Source organism: Arvicanthis niloticus, chromosome 4, assembly GCF_011762505.2.
Source record: "Arvicanthis niloticus isolate mArvNil1 chromosome 4, mArvNil1.pat.X, whole genome shotgun sequence".
Classification (NCBI taxonomy): Eukaryota; Metazoa; Chordata; class Mammalia; order Rodentia; family Muridae; genus Arvicanthis; species Arvicanthis niloticus.
The window spans coordinates 65,302,710-65,321,971 of record NC_047661.1 but is presented as its reverse complement, the minus strand read 5'-3'; the positions used below and the strand labels follow the sequence as shown (position 1 = coordinate 65,321,971).

General features: G+C 39.5%; 1 protein-coding gene across 3 annotated transcripts in view; it reads left to right on the top strand.

The window, feature by feature from the left end:
• The window catches only part of Fhip1a (FHF complex subunit HOOK interacting protein 1A), a 235,797-nt gene that overhangs the window by 52,116 nt on the left and 164,419 nt on the right, over window positions 1–19,262 (top strand). For 2 of the 3 annotated variants that reach the window (XM_076932600.1, XM_034499684.2), the window contains exon 2: window positions 15,095–15,216. The exons of the other annotated variant lie outside the window; for it this stretch is intronic. The gene's annotated coding sequence lies outside the window, so the exon portion shown is untranslated. The remainder of the gene's footprint in view (window positions 1–15,094; window positions 15,217–19,262) is intronic. 3 annotated transcript variants of the gene reach the window in all.

The following is a 19,262-nucleotide window of genomic DNA, read 5'->3' as shown; positions in this document are numbered from 1 at the left end:
CTCTATCAGGAATGGGTACATTAGTGCCACATGGGCGTTATTTTTTGTGGATATATCTATTAATTTTAGGGTTTACCCTGTGGTTTTGTTAACTGGTATTGAAGGCAAGAAAGGATTGCTGCCCTCCTTCCTACAGTCCCTCTGGTCCAACTGTGTGGATCATGTGAGGGCTCTTGTGTTTGTCTAGTCACTGGTGTCAGTATTATGAATTTAGACTCAGTAATTGATGGTAACATTTCTGCCCTCTGCATTCCTCTATGTTTTTGCTTCCTTCTTTTGGCTTGTGGCCACATCCCATTTTCTCATCAGGAGTTTATGCTGTGGCAAAGAGACAGAGGGCATAATGTTAACTAATTGCCCCAAATACTGGCTGGTGTGGACTTGACCTTTCTGAGTTGGAGCACGATGCCAATAATCACAGTTTTACCTGAATGAGGCTTTGTTAGTTAGGCTAGGACATGGGAGGTGTGGTATCTGGGGATCTAAGTGCAGATACAGAGGGCTCACTGAGGAAGGGCAAGGCTTGTGTTCGGGGTCTGCAGAGCTCTATGCTAGAATCCCCCAGCCTGTGGTAGGGAATCTATCTGGTCAGGGGGGTTAGCTTAGGAGGAATCTGATGCAAAGCTGGCTCTGGATTTCCCTGAAGTTTTATTTTTCTGACCTGGGATTCATGATGTAGCACCAGGCTGGCCTCAAAAGACTTTCAAACCCAGTTCTCCAGCCTCTACTTCCCAAGTTGTGGATTACAGGTGTGAGCTACCCTGACTACTTCTGAAATTCTTATTAACTTGGGACCTTCCTGGTGACCAATATCTCTTTTCTTTAAAATTAAACTTTTTTTCCCAATAGGAAAACAAAACCCAAACAGCCTTCTAAACCTCTGCTGTATGTGGAGGCTGGTGTGATAGAATCATTTTGCATCCAACTAGAAAAGGTAAATCCAGGTACTCTAGAGGACAGCCTATGACAGGACAGGAGGGGTGGTTGTTCTGTAAACTGACATAAGCTAGAGGGCCCTCTGAGAAGAGAAAACCACAGCCTAGCAAATGTCCCCATCAGACTGGCTTGTTGGCAAACCTGTGGGGCCTTTTCTTGATTCATAATGGATTTGGGAAGGCCAAGCCTACTATTGACAATGCCACCCCTGGGCAGGGGGTCCTGGGTTGTATAAGAAGGAAACCAAGCAAGCCAGGAGGAGCAAGCCAGTAAGCACCACTCCTCCACTGTCTGCTTCCTCTCTCCAGATTCCTGCCTGAGTCCCTGCTCTGATGACTTCTCTCACTGTAACGGTAAGATGAAATAGACCCTTTCTTCCCCAAGTTGCTTTTGCTCATAGTGTTTATCACAGCAATACAAAGCAAACTAAGACAGTCTATGATTTTTGTTCGTTTTTAAAGATTTATTTTTATTTTTTCACATGTATATGTGTCTGTGTGAGTACATGTTGTATGTGGGCTAGAAGTGGGTGTCAGATCTCCTGAAACTGGAGTCATAGTCAGTTGTAAGCTGCCTGCTTACAGGATGCTGGGAACCAGACTCAGGTCCTCTAGAAGCTCAGGGAGTGCTTTTAATCACTGAACTATCTTTCTAACACATTTTGTTTTCAACTTTTAAATTTGTTTTGATAATTTTATGCATGAATTCTGTATTTACATCTCCTTATTCCCCTCCTCTCTCTTTCATTTTTTTTCTGGGTCTCCCTTTCCTTATACCCTCTCATTTTCATGACTTCTTTTTTTTTATTTAAAAAAATTAAAACAATTTTTTTGATAACAGCTCGTCTTCATTGTTTTAATATTTTGTGTGTTAGAGATTGCATCTGACAGTTGGGATTTTTGTCAGCCATTTATAGCTGTGAACATCTCCTGCTTTCATGTTTCAAAGGCAACAGTAGATATGCTTTGTTGGGATTATAAAGTAACACACATTCATAGCTTGATATGTGTAAGGTATGTTGGAATGTTGGAGTGAGTTTACCAAGCCTGTTATTCCTGTAAGTCTGTGGCATGCATGGCCACACGCATGAGTAGCAGAGTGGACTCCAGATATCCTCAGAGTTGCTCTTATATTGTATATGCTTTCTTTCTTGTAGTATGATTTACCCCTCTCTCCTCCAAAAAGCCCAAGCTAAAGAAAGGATCTACTTACTGTTCTTTTCTCTGAGGTTTCCTTAAACATGGATTCCTTCTATTTTTCTCATTGTTAAAATCAGGATGGAAAAACTACTTTCCTCCATGTTTCTCTCCCTTTTCTTCCTCATCCTGTCTCCCAACTCTCTATTTCTTCAAGGCCTCGTGTAGCTCAGGCTGGCATTGAACTCCCCGTGGAGCTAACTATGACCATGACCATGACCTCCTGCCTCTACCTTCAAGGTGGTGGGATTACAGATGTGCACTCCCATAGCTAGTATATGTGGTGCTGGGAATCGAGCACAGGGCCGTGTGCAAGCTAGGCAAGTGCTCTGCCTCCGGAGCTACACTGCCAGTCATAAGCTGAGTTTCATAAAGGTTTTTATTAATTGCTTTTAAAAGAGATTTAAGACTAACTTTCATTTTAAAAAATAGCAAATGTTGTTGTTTACTTCTAAATGCTAAGGCATTTCTAATTGGTGTAACTGTCATACCTGTAATTTAATGAGAGACATCTTTAAGATGTTGCTTTAAAAATTCTTCTTTGGCCCATTAATTGTAAAAACAAACAAACAAACAAACAAACAAACAAAAAACCAAAAACCTTTAGTTGACTTCAGTTTAATAATCTTATTCCTTTAAGAATTTGAGATAAGTGTTAGAATATAATTTCATAGTGAAATTTAAAACTTTAAGTCTCAGTTTTTTGTTGTCGATCTGTATGCAGAATTAAAGGACAAACACACCCAGGAGCACTTCTCAGTTATATGGAAAGACCCTTTCCTGCCTCATCATCTTGGTGGGTGAGAACGTCATGGGAACAGTCACAGAGTGGTTTGAAAGAATGGATGGTTACTGGGTGTCCTGGAACCTGCCTCTTCCCAGGTGGGAAAGTTTACATCTGTGGCACTCAGAAGGGAAAAGGCTAAGGGACAGGTGTCTCACTGGCTTTGACCCAGGTCAGAGTCTGAGGTGGAAGAGTCAGGTTCTGCAAGGAGGTGCTCAGTCACATGCCCACTGCTCCGTTTTGTTATCTGCCATTGGAATTGAAGATTGAGTGAAGCTGATGTAATCTCACAGCTCATAATGCAGTTCAAAAACAGGTTTTCTTTTGGTTGATGCATTTTGAGTAATTGACTATATTTCCCATTAATTTTACTGCCTTCCATTTACCTTTGAATAGGAGCCAGTAAGGAGAAAGTATCAGAAGAGTCTTTTTGTGGTTTTTCCTCAAGTGAGTGCCAGAAGAAAAACTACTATAATTTGATAGCAAAACGTTGGAAAATGATATATTTACTGTTTAGAAATACCACAAATGGACCATGCCTTTTTAAATTTGTGGGTTCAAACATTCAGCTATGCCTCACTGGCTCAGTCTCTGCTCATTATGCTTTATGTTGATGGAATTAAATGTGACACGTCACCATGTTGCATCAGCCCTGCATGTCTAAAATATGAAGTTTGATTAAATTCTGAAAACAAATTAAAGATACTGTTCAGTATCGTTCATGGAAATTTGTACAATTTTGTTTTTAGGCTAAAGTTGCTTTGAGGAGAGAATGTAAGAGAACCAAACCAAACCAAAGCAAACCAAAAACACCCATGAGGAGTACCCAATTCTAACTTGGTTGCTAAACCAAAACAAAGTCATCTTTAAAAGAGTTAATAGTTAATTAAAAGTTAAATGCAAACAGGTTGTAGTGGCACATGCCTTAATTCAGCACTTGAGAGGCAGAGGCAGGTGGATCTCTGTGAGTTCGAGGTCAGCCTTGTCTACAAAGTGAGTCCAGGAGACCCAGGGCTTTATCACACGGAGAAACTCTGTCTTGAAAAACAAACAAACAAACAAACAAACAAATGTATGTTATGCCCTCATTGTCAACATTGGCCATAATGGAGCTTAGAAAGCCTCCTGAGAAGCAGAAGTTCTAGTATGTGTTTCAACAACAGTTGAAACTGTCACATTTCTCAGTCACTGGGTCCTAAAATATCCACTTTTTTCTCTTGGGTGTTTAAGGACATGCATAGATGCTCTCTGCGTGATGCTATGCTGCTTGCTATGAGAATCATGGGTGTTGGGGAGAGAGCCCACTTAACATGATGCCTGTAATTTCCAAGAAGTCTCTGGGAACATCTGCTGATGGCTTTCCCTCACTTGTACATAGCCTGTCTGGCCGGCTTTGCTGTGACTCAGTCAGTGAGGCTTTAGTAGAGCTAAGATTGTCTGCCCATTCTCCATGACCTATGATCATGCATCATTTGTGTTAATGGCTAAGGGAAAGAATGGAACGTTTGTCTAGAGCTGCCGTTGCAGCTTTGCCACTGTGGGATTTTACTTAGCAAGCCTTCTAAGCATCAGGATCTTGTTCGTTCCTTTTCACCGACACAGGCACTGAATACTAAGAGGTTTGTTTGTTTGTTTGTTTGTTTTTAAGTGTTGAGCTTGTTCTTCATGTTGGGAAGTAAGAGCAAGGGGCAAGCAGCTAAACTATGTCCTTTCCTGAAGCTTGCTTCCTGCTGGGCACAACGTAGACTGATGATGTACATGTATTCCACCTGTGAATATATGGGAGATGGTGCCTGAGCTGCAGACAAAATCAGCCAGAGTTAGGGTAGAGTGTAACATAACTGGAAGGCATTTACGTGGGGTAGGCAGGAAAGGCCTCTGGGATGAGGTCACATATGAACAGAGACACAGAGGAATGGTGTGGGGACATCTGGGGACAGTCAGTTAGGGAACAATGTGTATGGCAGGTGCAGCTTATTCTCTGAGCCAAGATCAACCTTGACGTATTCGGAGGCCAATTTGGCTGACTGTGGGCCAAGCATGCAGGATGGGACCCAGTATTGAGGGCTGCTTAGGAAAATGAGTGATGTAACACTTAAAACATGGTGTTTGTATACTTAGAAAGAATAAAGTACTGTAGCAAGTGAGGTTTAAGAATGTAAGAATATGTAATACTATAAAGTTTATTAATGGCATTGCCTTATTAGTTATAAAAGAAAAGCATATTATTTTTATGGTAGAGACATTTGATAAAATTTAGTATTTATTATTGATTTTGTTAAAAAGGAAACACCTCAAAACATAATAGGAAAATATCCCAGGAATGTAAGTTATTTTCATTTTAACCCCTAAAGCATTTCAGACTTACAAGAAAGTTTGAGAACATTGCTATTAAATTCAGTACCTTGTAAGGATAATATAGTACCCTCCCCATTTACCAGTAGTGTTTCAGAATAACAAGTCAGTGCCACTGGACAAGCCAACAAACAAACAAACAAACACAAAACAAACGCTATAAAGTCATAAAGCACAGAAAAAGATAATTAATTTCTACTTTCAAATAATGGGATATGAGAGTTTAGCAAAATCAAGTGAAAAACTAATAAAAAGAATTAGATAATAAAAGTACCCTGCTGGCCAATGATGTGTCAATACCCATAGCTTCCACATAGACTAAGAATAGCCAGCTACAAGATTTAAGAAGTGAAATCATTATCACTAAAAAGAATAAAATGCTTAAGAATAAACTTAAGGGGTCCTGTGAGATGGTCCTCCAGGTAAAGGTGCCTGCCATGAAAGCCTGGCAGCCTGAGTTCAATACACACACACACTCTGTCTCTGTCTCTGTCTCTGTCTCTCTCTCTCACACACACACACACACATACACACACACACTCACACACACTATCTCACACACACACTCACACACACACTCACACTATTTCATACACACACACACACACACACACACACACACACACACGCACGCACATAAACATAAAATTGGAGAATGAACTTACACAGTACGTATGCTATGAAGGCATTAATACACCTGAGAGTTACATAGAGATGAAAGCCAGAAAGGCTGTCATATTCCTGGATATGAAGATGCCAGTTTTCCTTCAATATCTGAGTGTTTCATGTCAGTTTTAGTAAAAAGTATCATGAAGGTTACTTGGAGCGTCCAACAAGCTGTTTTATGTTCACGTGGGGAAGTTAAGTAGAAATAACTAAGAGTGATCTGAGGGATTAAAGTCTAGCTTTAAGGTCACAGTAATGGAAACTCTGACATTACCTCATGCTTTATTTGTTATAGGATAAAATGGTATCACAAATTTGTGGGAGAAAAGTGTTCTAGTGAATCTGGGGTAGTAAGATAATCAGGTTATTGTCTGGTGGAAAAGTACCTCAAATGTTCAGCCCAAATCTATGTATTTTTAATAGAACATTTAAAAATTAGTTAGGTTAGAGAAGAAGATTAGGAAATTATTTTATAATTTTAAAGTATGTATGGCCTTTCTCATACAATGGAGAAAGGCGAGAGTTTTGTAACTTTAGTTGTAGTTATAAAACCACACACAACAGGGCTGGAGAAGTGGCTCAGTGGTTAGGAGCACTGGCTCCTCTTCTAGAGGACCCAGTGTTAATTCTCATCACCCATGTGTCAGCTCACAATTGTCTAACTTCAGTTCCATGGGATTTCACACCTCATACAGGTATACATGCAGGCAAAATACCAATTCACAGAAAATAAAAATAAATCATTAAAAACAATTTATAAAAGGGAAGTAAAACAAAACAGTACAACAAACCCTGAACCAAATCTACATCAGTCAGGAATAAAAAAGCTGGAGACATTATTTGCTTTTCATTTCATATTTGAAAGGAGCCAGTTTTTAAAAATATAATAAATAACTCCTATAGCTGTGTAAGAAAAGCACAAGAGTCTGGCGGAGAAAACGTACAGAGGGCACAAAAATAATCTACAGGAAGGGAAACAACATGCCATTAAACATCCAGAGAAATTAATAGCTTTACTCATTCCGGTAGATGTGTGTGTCATAACTTTATTTAGGGACCATTCATTGTGGTTAGATGGACAGTTAATAAAGTTTTGTAATTTCTGTAGAGAAAGCATGAGCATAAAACAGTAGCATCTCTTTAGTGGGCAGTGTGGCAAAATTTACAACATGAAAAAAGCCATATTCTGGGCTGGAGGAATGGCTCAGTGGTTAAGGGCACTCACTGTTCTTCCAGAGGTCCGGAGTTCAATTCCCAGCACCACATGGTGGCTCACAACCATCTGTAATGGAATCTGATGCCCTCTTTTGGTGTGTCTGAAGACAGCTATAGTGTACTCACATACATAAAATAAATAAATAATCCCTTTAAAAAGCCATATTCCTTAGACTAGGACTTTCCATTTTAGGAATTTATTCTAGGTACAAATTGTCCTAGATATTCCTACATTAATATATTCTGTCAAAATCATTCACATAAATACATTTTGCATGCATGGTAAAATGACTTATATAAGAAGATACTCATTGTAGAAGTGTTGACGGCGGCTGAAGATTGGAAACAGATGTGGATTCCCAGTAAATTCATTATATTACAGATGAACATTAGAAAGGGCATAGCCACAAATGCCACTGGACATTTTTAGGTAGTGACTTGTAAGTGTTGCCAGTATATGTTGCTTGGATAAAATGTGAGGTACAGAGCATTGTGTATAGAATGTTTGTGTAAAAGTATACATACGGGATTTGTTTGTTGGAGACAAAGTCCTACTATGGAGCTGGACTTAACACAAGGCTGGGTTAAGGTGTGTGCCAATATACGTGGACCTTGCCAAGATGTTTTGTGTACATATAAGGCCGTTGACAGCTTCTGGGGAGAACAATTTGCTAGCTGAAGACAGTTGCATTCTCCTTATGGGATAAAGGTGTTTAGTTTTCATTTCACCCACAAGGTTCCTTTGCCTCACAAGTAGAAGAGGAAGGCTGTTTGACTATAAGTACTGCATAATGGGACTCTCTCAGGTGATTCATCTAGTAATACACTTCCTGAAGTGTGTTTCCTGGTGACTGACAATGCAAGTTCTGCAAATGAAAGCCACCTGAAAACATTGGAAACACTGGGTTGAACAAAATTAAGCTTTTTGTTGTTGTTGTTGCTGTTTTTCTGTACTTTACAGGATGCATATACAGAACACAGCACTTCCAAAACTCAGTTGATCATACACTTTAAATATTAACTTAAAAGAATATATATATATATATATATATATATATATATATATATATATATGTGTGTGTGTGTGTGTGTGTGTGTGTGTGTGTGTGTGTGTGTGTGTTGGCTGCATGTATATCTATGCACTGTGTGCCTACTGGGTGCTCAAGGAGGCCAAAAGAAGGCATCAGATCCCTGAAACCAGAATTACAGACAGTTATGAGTGCTGGCAATAGGACCTAGGTCCTCTGGAGGAACAGTCAGTGCTCCTAACTGCAGAGCCACCTCTTTAGCCCTAAACAGCAACTTTTGAAAAGGAACATGAAGAGCTGTCATGTTGTAATATTACTTTAATTCTTGAATTTTGCTTCTTTTTTTTTTTTTTTTTTTTTTTATCAATCAGTATGCTTATACTGGTCACGGTTTTTGTAAAGTTGACACAGGCTGGGGTCATCTAGGCAGAGGGAGTCTAGCTGAGAAAATTCCTGTATCAGACTGGTAAGTAGACAAGTCTGTAGGACTGTTTTCTTGTTCAGTGACTGAGGTGAGAGGACCCAACTCTCTGTGGGTGGTGCCACCACTAGGCAGGTGGTTGTAGGTGTTATAAAAAAGCTAGCTTAATGAGCTATTGAGAGGAAGCCAGTATGTAGTGGTTTCTTTGTGGTCTCTGCTTCAGTTCCTGCCTCTGGGTTCCTGCCTTGCCTGAGTTCCTGTTTTGCCTTCCTTCAGTGATAAACTATGTTGGGGACATGTAAGCCAAATCAACTCTTTTCTTCTCAAGTTGCTTTGGTCATGATTTTTTTTTTTTCACATCAATAGGAAGCAAACTAGGAGAATGCTTTTTATTGTAATAATCACCAATGGAACAAAAACTATTTTGAATGAATAAATGACACACAAAGCTCTATTTACTCTGTAGCAACATCATTTTATAACTGACTTATAGATCAGTTCTCTTGATTTATCATTTTTGGTATATTTTTATTGACTATTTGGAAATTTCATACAATGTATCCCAATCACATTCACTTCCCAGTCTTACCAGATCCTGTTTCCACCCTGTGACCTCCCCAAAAGCAGAAAAAGAAGAAAAAAGAAAAGAATACCAAATTCAGTACTCACTGGAGTATGGTCAAACTCCCAATGGCCAGCCTCTTAAAGAAATCTGAGTCCTTCCCCACCCCCATCCCAAAACAAAGCCTTCAGTTATGAAGAGCTACACTCTACCATCTCCATCCCAAAGTTTCAGAGGACTCTTCAGTGGGTTCCTGTTTAGACTGTTTCTTTTGTGTGTGGGGCATGTTGCAGGAGAGAGGTTGACACAGAAGATCTCTCATTCTCAACTGTGAGTTTGTAGTCATTGATCCCACTGTAAAAGAAGCTTGCTTGCCCTTTATAGCCAGCAGCAGCACAGATAGGGACTTACACATAGTTTTCGGTGGCAGCATGAACCATAGACATCAGCATGGCTTCAAGTGGCAACACAGACCGTAGACATCCCCATGGCCAAATCCCCGTATGGGCGACTGACACCAACTCGGTCCCTGGCAGCAGCACAGATTACAGACATCACCATTGGTGGCAGCTCAGCCCATAGACACCAACGTGGCCTCATTCAGCAGCATAGGCACAGACATTAACATGGCTCTTCAGTGGTTACACGGACCACGACCAACAACATCACCTCTAACGCCTCTAATGGGAGCACAGACCACAGACATCAACCTGCCCTCTTCACAGCATGGGCCATGGACATCGACATGGATTCAAGTGGCAGCACAAACCACAGACATTTCAGTGGCCTTTGGTGGCAACACGGACCACAGATACCAACATGGCCCTCAGCTGCAGCAGAGCCATGGACACCAACATGGCCCTCAGCAGCAGTATGGAGTACAGACACTGATTTAGTTTTGAGATTCTGTGGTCTCTCCCTTTTCTCCCATGTAATATCCTTCAACTTACTAGTTGGTTGTGTAATTGAGACTTCCTCAGAGTCATAAATTTGCACTAACAAGATATTACATCCTGTGGAACTGGAGTAACAGGTGTTTGTGAGCCGCCTGTTGTAGCTGCCACGAAACTAGGTCAAGTTATACTAAAGTATCTTGATTGCAAAAGAGAATTCTGTATTATTAATAGGATGTTTTAGGGATTGATTGAATGGAAGTTGAAGATTGAAGTCTCATTCAGTTAAGCTTTTCTGAAAGCATTGAAAAGGGTTGCTGGTCATGGGAGGAGTGGGAAGAAATCAATAGGTGGATTGCCATGGAATCCTGACCCCCATAGACAGTAGCATCAGTATGAGAGGTCAAAGACACGGCTCCTAACCCATTTCCTTTCTGCTTACATTTGAACGTTTGATCAGGCTACTTAGCCAGCCAGGCTTCAGTTTTATCATGTGTACATCCAGGTATTGGGTTTTGGAGACCATCATGGGCTTGCGTATTTAAGACTTTAGGGTATTACTAGGTTGTTTAATGGGGTCCGGATTGTTGTGTCTGTGTAAGCGTCCACATATGAGTACCATCTCTCAGTTGCTCCAGTATAGCCATTTTGGAGAAAGAAATTATTCAACAATTAGTTCCTTGTCAACTTCAGATAATGGGAACTTGTTTGACAGCTTTCTCTGTGTTGGTTGATTTCATAATTACCCTTTAAGAAAGCGCATACAGGTTTATTACAACAGTGCTATAGAAAAATCCATGTCTGCCGAGGAAAGACCCTGGACACTTGTTTTTCATATGTCAGAGGAAATTCATAATGTGGATGTTAAGCAGCATCAGTGTTCAGTTGGTGATTTTCCTTTCTTTTTGGGAATCCTCTGCCTACTAGCAGATTTCTAAACCGCAGTTGAGGCCTCAATTCACTGGATTTACGGCATCTTGAAATGAGCTTTAAATCGTGTTCCTGTGTTGAAATTAGGGGTGTGACATAGTTATTACAAGGGACGCCTGTGAGCCTGAATTTGATTTTGTTATGTGGAGGTCAGATGCTTTGTTAGAAGGGAAGCCCTTGCCTGGGGAGAGATCTGAGTGTGACTGAACTGTTAACTGCCCGCTTCCTCCCTTTTTAGCAGGAGACATATTTTGTTTTTAAATGAGACGACAAGCTAGAGAATTATCAAGACTCAGTGAATTTTAAGAATCTCCTTTCAATTTTTTTCAAGTTCCATTTAACCTTGCTTCTGATATCATTCTGTGCATTACTGTCAAAAGAGCAGCTGCCTTTGAATTCGGGAAGCCTCGCTGCTGGCAGTCATGATGGTAAAATACAAGCAGGGCTTTCAGTCAAGTCCTTGCTGATACACAGTAAGGCCTTATTACCTGTGGGAAAGCATGTGTGTGTGAGTACCTAAAGACCTGGAGTGCGTGGGGCAGATATATGATAATGGACACTGAGAGGGGAGAGTCATCTCATGAATTAGGGATGCCCTTTCATAATTCATGAGTTGCAGGCTGAGGAGGACATGAAATCACCTGAAAAAGCATCTGGAAGTGATCTGTAATTTTTAAGAGGCAGCCAAAGAGCCTGTATCTCTCCAGTACATGCTGATAAAATTGTTTGCATGGGATTTGGGATTCTGGGGGGAGTTACTTGTTACTAGCATCTCACCATTAAAAATGCCTTGAAATTTGATTATGAGATGTTGTTGTCTCTTCCAGGGTACTCAGTAAGCCATCAATTGATTAATGTGAAGAAGATGGGTTAGGATTATTTATTATCAGGTGAAACATCTTTTTACTCTAGTCTTCATGCAGGCGTGTTACTGGTTACTCCAAAGTGTGCCCAGTTTTGGAGATTAGAGTCATGTTAACTCCCCTTTCCTTTTGTTATAACCAAAGGCACTATATTTCAAACTGTAAAGCTATGTCGATATACGTTACACACAGAATCTCTTCCAGTAAGTTCTAGGAAGTGATCTTTTATACTGGGCTATTGCAGAAAGATTGTGATGTCAATGAGTGGTTTACCATCTGGGTCTTGGGCAGTTTTCAGTATACAGAGCTATGGGAAGGGTGCATTTGTCCTCTGACTTGCATTCTTAGCTTAATCTGCCTAGAGATGGGAAATAGTATACCCAATACTAAGAAAACTTGACTTCCTTTCCCTGCCATGTTTATGAGTAGCTGTGGTCATAAGGGATTACAGCCCAATACCTAACCCATCTTGAGCTGCCTGACTCCCTTCCTTCCTTCTTCCTTCCTTCCTTCCTTCCTTCCTTCCTTCCTTCCTTCCTTCCTTCCTTCCTTCCTTCCTTCCATCATGTGTAGTTCCAGGCTGACTTCTGATTCATGAGCCTTCTGTCTCAGCCTCCCCAGTGCTGGAATTAAAGATGTTACCAGGTCTGGAATGTCTTCCTTCTCTATAGTATAAAAGACATTTGCTCATCTTATTATAAATTCATCAAACTTACTAACCATTAACAGAATTATGCAAGATAAATTATTGTAGTAACAAGTGTAGTTGACTGCTTCTCTGTCACTGGGCATTTAAATGTTTTCCTTTATTAAAATTACACTATTTCCTATTTTCTTAAAAATGTTTCTCCTTGCAAAATTTCTCCAGCTTTCATCCATTGTGATGTTGAGTGATGTTTGTGATTTTACCTTGTATTTATACTAACTTTATATTCCACACCTCCAAGTATTTGGGATTAGTCATGTTACATACTCTTATTTCTGTCTGGAGACTCCAGCTTATTTGTTGCGTAATAGGGATGGAGTCATATGTCTATGTTGTAAGACTTGCCAGTTTGTTAGGGCTGAAGATAGACACACATCTGAGAACAGAGCAGACTTTGGCCAGGGAAAGCAAAAGTTAAACTTTCAATTTTTCTTATCTAGATATGTACTAGGGGGCATTTTGGGGATATTGCATACATTTTTGGAAAGATTTTCAGAAAAATTACTTTGATCCCTTTTGACTTTATATTGTCATGTTAATGATGCTGGTGATTTATGGTGTGGATTTATTTAGCTTCAAATGTTTTTATTCTCATCTGAAAGCAATATATAATTCTTTTATAACACAAGATGGAAGACTCAGAGTTGGAGAGATGACTTTCAGGTTAAAAAGCACGAGTTATTCTTACAGAAGACTTGAGTTGGGTTCCCCTACCCTCTTCAGGAATCTCACAAACATCTGTAATTCCAGCTCTAAGAGATCCAGTGCCCACTTTTGGCCTTTGTGGGCCCTGCATATACACAGCTTTCCTTCACAGACATACTTGTAGATAAAAATAATGAAAATAATCTTTAAAAAGATGGAAGAATTTTTTGCTACTTTCTGCTGCCTAGGAGGGTTCTCTCTCTCTCTCTCTCTCTCTCTCGCTAGCATTCTGTTTTGAAATAAAAATATACTTTTTACTTAAAAATTTAAAAGTATTTATTTTTGACCTTTCACATATACATATAATGTGCTTTGATCACAGTATCGCCCTTTTACCATCTTTGTACCCCTTCCACTGTTTTTTTTTTCCTTCCTAACAAGTCCCTAGCTATCTTCATGACTTAAAAATAGTATTATGGTTGCTTCCATGAGTGTGAGCATGGGGTTGTTTATTGAACTGTGAACTTAATAGTGGCTATAACACTAAAGAAAACTGGCTTCCAGTCCCCAGCAGCCATTAATTGCCCATACCTCCTAACGAGCCTCACGAGCCCTTTATTCATCCATGATGGAATGTTGATGGACTCAGTGTTTTGTTGTTGTTGTTGTTGCAAGTCTTGTGTAAGTAACCACAGCTTCTGTGAGCTTCTGTGATTTTAAGAGTGCAACAGTCATGCCATGCCTAGGAGATAGCAGTTCATGCATACATACATCTATATCTTTTTGCATCTTCTTTCGTGATGTTCTCTGAGCCTTGGATGAGGGTGGTAGAGATGTCTCATTTAGGGTGAAGCGCTCAACAGTCATTATTAGCTGTTTTACCAGTGATGAGTCTTTGCGTTAACCATTGACCACGACAAAAGGAAGCTTCTCTGACCTATGGATGTTGGAACTGTCAATCTTAGATATCAATTTGATTTAGAATCTCCTGAGAGAGATACTTCTGGGCTTGCCTGTGGGGATTATTTGGACTAGGTTAATTGAAGTGGAAGAGCATCATTCTCTGGGCTGGGGATCTAGACTATAAGAAGAAACAGCGAGCTGAGCACAAACGATCATTGCTTTCTGCCTCTTGACTATGCATGCCGTGTGACCAATTGGCCTCTTGATACCAATTGGCCTGTGATAGATTTTATCCTGAAACTGTAAGCCAAAATAAAACCCTTTCTTTCTGCCTTAAGTTGCTTTTGTCAAGGTATGTTATCATAGCAACAAGAAAAAGTAAGAAAGACAAGTATAAACATAAATAATTGAAGATCATTTGACAACGTGTCCATTTAGGAGAACAATAGCATGTTCTTCTACTAAGCCTATTACCTACCCAGCCATGGGCTTTTGTGTAGGTTTGCAGAACCAGGGATCATTTTCCTCCTATGGAGTGGGTCCCTAATCCAATTAGAAAGGTTACCTTTATCACCATCATGTCATTATTGCACTAGTGGGCATATCTTATTGGCAGGTCAGTATTGTAGTTTGTAGCGTCCATCACTGGATAAGATTACTGATGCCTTTTTACCTCAGTAACCTGCATAGCATCTTCTGGCACTGTGAAAGATAGCCAGAAGCGGAGAAGCTTGCAGCTCAGTTTTACCTTAATTTCTCTGTGCCCTGCAATCACAAGGTGTGGTGTCTTCAGCAATAGGGTCTTACTGTCTAGTTCAGGGGGGCTACCAAGAACAATAGCAACATCTCTGAGACTTCCCCATATTTTTTTATTTTTATGATAAAGACAAACGTGACCTGAGGATACCTTGCCCAGTACACAAACAGAAGAAATGTAGATTTGTATTTGTAATTTATTAGTGATGACGAGGCATTTCCTTCCTTTCTGTAGATTTTGAGTCTTCTGATGGTTTCTGGACAGAACCAAATGTTAGAGAAGTGCTTTACGTTCTTCTGAAAGGTGAAGCAAACAAATACAACCCAACAGTGTGCTACTGAAGAAAGCATTCACAGGTAATGTTTTTCTTACTGTGCTTGTTAGTTTAAGTCTGTTGAGAGTCACCCGGGACAGGGAACCTCAGCTGAGGAATTGCTTTCATCAAAACAGACTGGCCCATGGGGCATCTTCTTTTTAATGATTGATGTGGCAGGGCCCAGCTCACTGTGAGTAGTGCCAGCTGTTGTAGGTGGTCCTCTATTTTATAAGAAAAACAAGCCACGAAGCAGATCAGTAAGCAGTACTTCTCAATGGTCTCTGCTTCAGTTTCTGCCTCTGGGTTCCTGCCTTGCCTTCCCTCAGTTGGCAGACTATAAGCTGTAAGATGAAATAAAACTTTTCCTCTCCAAGTGGCTTTTTGGTCATGGTCTTTATTATAGCAACAGAAAGCAAGCTAGGATATTTATGGGGTTACTATTGGTATGTATCCAGTTATATTTAATAAACTAGTTTTTAAATCAGCTCTACTTAAATATATCTTAAGCATATCCAGGTAAACATTATCATGTTCAAAACAGAGGTTTTGAGAATTTATACTCTATTTTCCTACTCAAATATTTATAAAACATTTCTTTGGGAATGCATTCTGGACACCTCCCCCCAGCCCCGCTAGTGGCATTCTTTTAAGCATTCTGTTTTCTGTGGAGGCATCTGTCAGCACTGTGGCACTGTATTTGAGAAACAAGGTAAATGCTTTTGGCTAAATAAGAACACTATTTTGTTGGCCAAAACCAAAAAGAAGAAATAATATAAGGTAAATAGTTTTCCTTTTTGTTGTCTCTGTGTGTAATTGAATCCCTAGAAGGGAGTGTGTGTTTAAACAGTGATGATATTGTTTTTTTTTTTTTTTAAGTGATTAGATTGTGTCATTTACAGAGAAACATTATTTATTTGGCTTATAAATATTGTTGTTCCTTCTTATTAAGATCAATCAATCTGTCACGGTGATAGAAATGTTACTGTATTAATCAGGTTAAATAAGGTGATATCCAAACTCTCTGATGCTGTATACCTCTCAGGCTTTTTAATTTGCCTCTTATAAACGACTCCCTGCAGGTGTTTTGGAGTGTTTCTCAAAACGTTATCAGAGTGCTTGTTAAAATACACATTAAAAGTTTCAAATTACAGGGCTGGTAGTAGAGAGTTGCTTAGCATGAACGAGGTCCTGGGGTCAATCCTTTATATACTTACAATTCAGATTACTAGATTCCTGTCATGACAAGAGCTGGGAATCTGCATTTTATGAGTGTCATCAAACACCGACACCTCGTAAAGCGCAGACCCAAACCTCTCTGTATATATGTTCATTTGTATGTATGCATGCATATATATGAGTGCATATACATGTATATACACCTAGACATATCTGTTTTATAGTTATTTACTTGATTTTTGCTTTGAATGCAGTCATTTATTATGCTATTTTGGCAAGGGTTGTATTTCTGAGTAACTTATAAGGTCAAATTGAGGATATAATTGGATAAAATTGAATAAAATATTTGAACTTTATAGCTCCTTTAGAAAGGGAAGTGTTTTTCCCTGGATGTAAATGGGCAAGTCTACTTTTCTTTTCACCTAGATGCCACATACTAAGTTGTATTAAACATCTACTTTTCAATTGTCCTAGTAAATCTAGGGCAGATACGAACAGGGTGGCAGTGGAGGCCCCTGGAGTCATGCTGCACCACACTGAGCATCCAGTGCAGCATCTCTCAGTAATGTCGTGCTGAGGTTGGGCTGTGGTTATGCTCTGGAAAGACATGATGTTTTCTTTCTGCTGTCCTGAGATCTTGTGAATGCTTCAAACCCTTCAAATGAAAGGAATTATTAACATGTAATGAAGCAGCCGCTTCAGTAGGAAACGGTTTTCCTTATATCCCTGCAATTCTGTCTTCTGTTGTCCTCTGATGGTAGAAAGCACGAGTTTCCAGGGCCTAAGTGGAGCCAACATCATGACAGTAAAGACTGGGCACTAAGGAATTCTGTCAAAGCTCTGGCTCCATCTCCAGCCATTCACCTGGGTAGACATTGTTTGGAACCTGTTTTTGCCTCTTGGCTCCAGTGGGCAGTATTTGTTGAAAGAATGATTCTTAATAGTGTTTTTTGTTTGTTTGTTTTGTTTTAATGGTTATACCATAAAATGTTGTACTTTTTTATTTATGATTCTATTTATTATGACATATATAATGAAATACAATCATATTTCCTGCCATTTTCTTTCAATTCTTCACATATCCCCTTCACATATACTCACAAACTTCAAGAAGAAAGTAAAATGGAGTTTTTATAACTGCATTTCTTACATTCCATTCTTAATATAAATTACTTTAAATAAAAATGAAGATGTATTTAGCACATATAATAGAAATTTGTCTTTGAGTATCTATCATTGAACACAAAGATTTCATAATATACAGTACAGAATCATAGTAATAAGCATATAAAATTATTAATTAGCTTAATGAATGAATGTCTTAAAAGTTTCTCAATAGTGAGTATGAAAGACTGTTGATACACATCTTTCTGTGAACTCAGAAAAATAAGTTCAATATTCACATTGACTCATCTTGTAATTGAATTTAGACGTTAACAAATCCATTTCACAGGCCATGCAAGGGTTAACATGCTCCACAGGTTATCAGTTTGCCATAGTTCTGAAGAGTTATCTGTATTTCCACCTACCTTTCAACTGTTTACCATTTCAACAAACACACCTATTTCACTATAAAATATTGTACTTTTAAAAATAAAGTTTTATTGTTTTTGTGGTTTTGGTCAAAATACGAAAGTAGCACTCAGAGCAGCCTTGGTGCTAACATGCTGGGGATGGGGGTCATGCAGAATGGAGGGGTGATGGGGATGCCTCTGAGGTTTCTCAGGTTTTCTGTGAACCAGTGGGAGGCCACTGAACAAGATGATTTTCAACAGCAATCTGTCCTCAAGAATTGTTTGGGACTAGGGTTTGCTAAGTAAATAACACTAAAGGATCTTCCAAAATTAGTTATGGTTGGGTAGTCAAGCAGCTACATTAAAAACAAAAATCAAAACCCCAAAAGCAAGCAAGCAAACAAAGAAAAAATCCAAAAAACAAAAAATAAAAGTCTAAAGTTTAACATTTTTATTTGCACATACCTTTTTACAATCTCTTAGGTTTGAATCTCTATTTTCTTTTGTGCATGAAATGTTTTTGTTTGTTTAGCCACTTTTGTCTCTTCATACAGCTCATGAAGTTCACAATTTCATTCCCTGTTGTTTTGTTCCCAGCATTTAAAGTCTCTTCTAATAGTCCTGAATAGTTTAGAATATTCATGTTTGATTATGTGTGCTGTTTACTTTTCTGGGTTGTTTGTTTTGAGACAGGATTTCACTCAGGGTAGCCTTGAACTCATGGAAGTCCAAGTGCTGGGATTACAAGTGTGAGCCCCCACCCCTGGCACCTGTTTTATTTTCAGCATAGTTTTTGAAATACCTTATCTTTTTGGTGTTTGAGTACTCCTGTCACACTTAGAGAACATCTCTAACATCTGCATGACAGGAGTTTTCTAAATGTTAGCCTCAGTTGGGCCCCTTCATCCTTACTGGAAACTAGTTAGAAATGCACATTTTGGGGCTAAATCAGAAACCCCTTGGACAGAGCCCAGTTTGTGTTAATGAGCCATCCTGTTGATTCCAGGGCAGGTTGGAGCCTGACCCTAGACATATTCGATAGCTATGTGCTGTTGCTGAAGTCGCACATGGTCCTGCCCTTGGTCACCTTAGCAGGTAGATGAGGGGTTCTCAACCTGTCAGAGCTTGTTCACAGGTTTAACCAAATCACCCCCTCAAACAAAAACAAAACACCAAACCCATCACAGAGAACAAAAACAAACACTTCCCTCACACAACCTCAGGACTCAATGACCTCTGACCTTACGCTCTGCTGGCAGTTTGGCTGGTTTCTAGTGACCCAGTTATCTGCAGTCCAGTCGGCTCTCCAAAATAGTTCTCATACTGCCGTCTAGACTAGACAGGTATCTATCCTCCTCCAGCTCCAGAGCCAACATGGTTTAAATGGCTTCTTTGG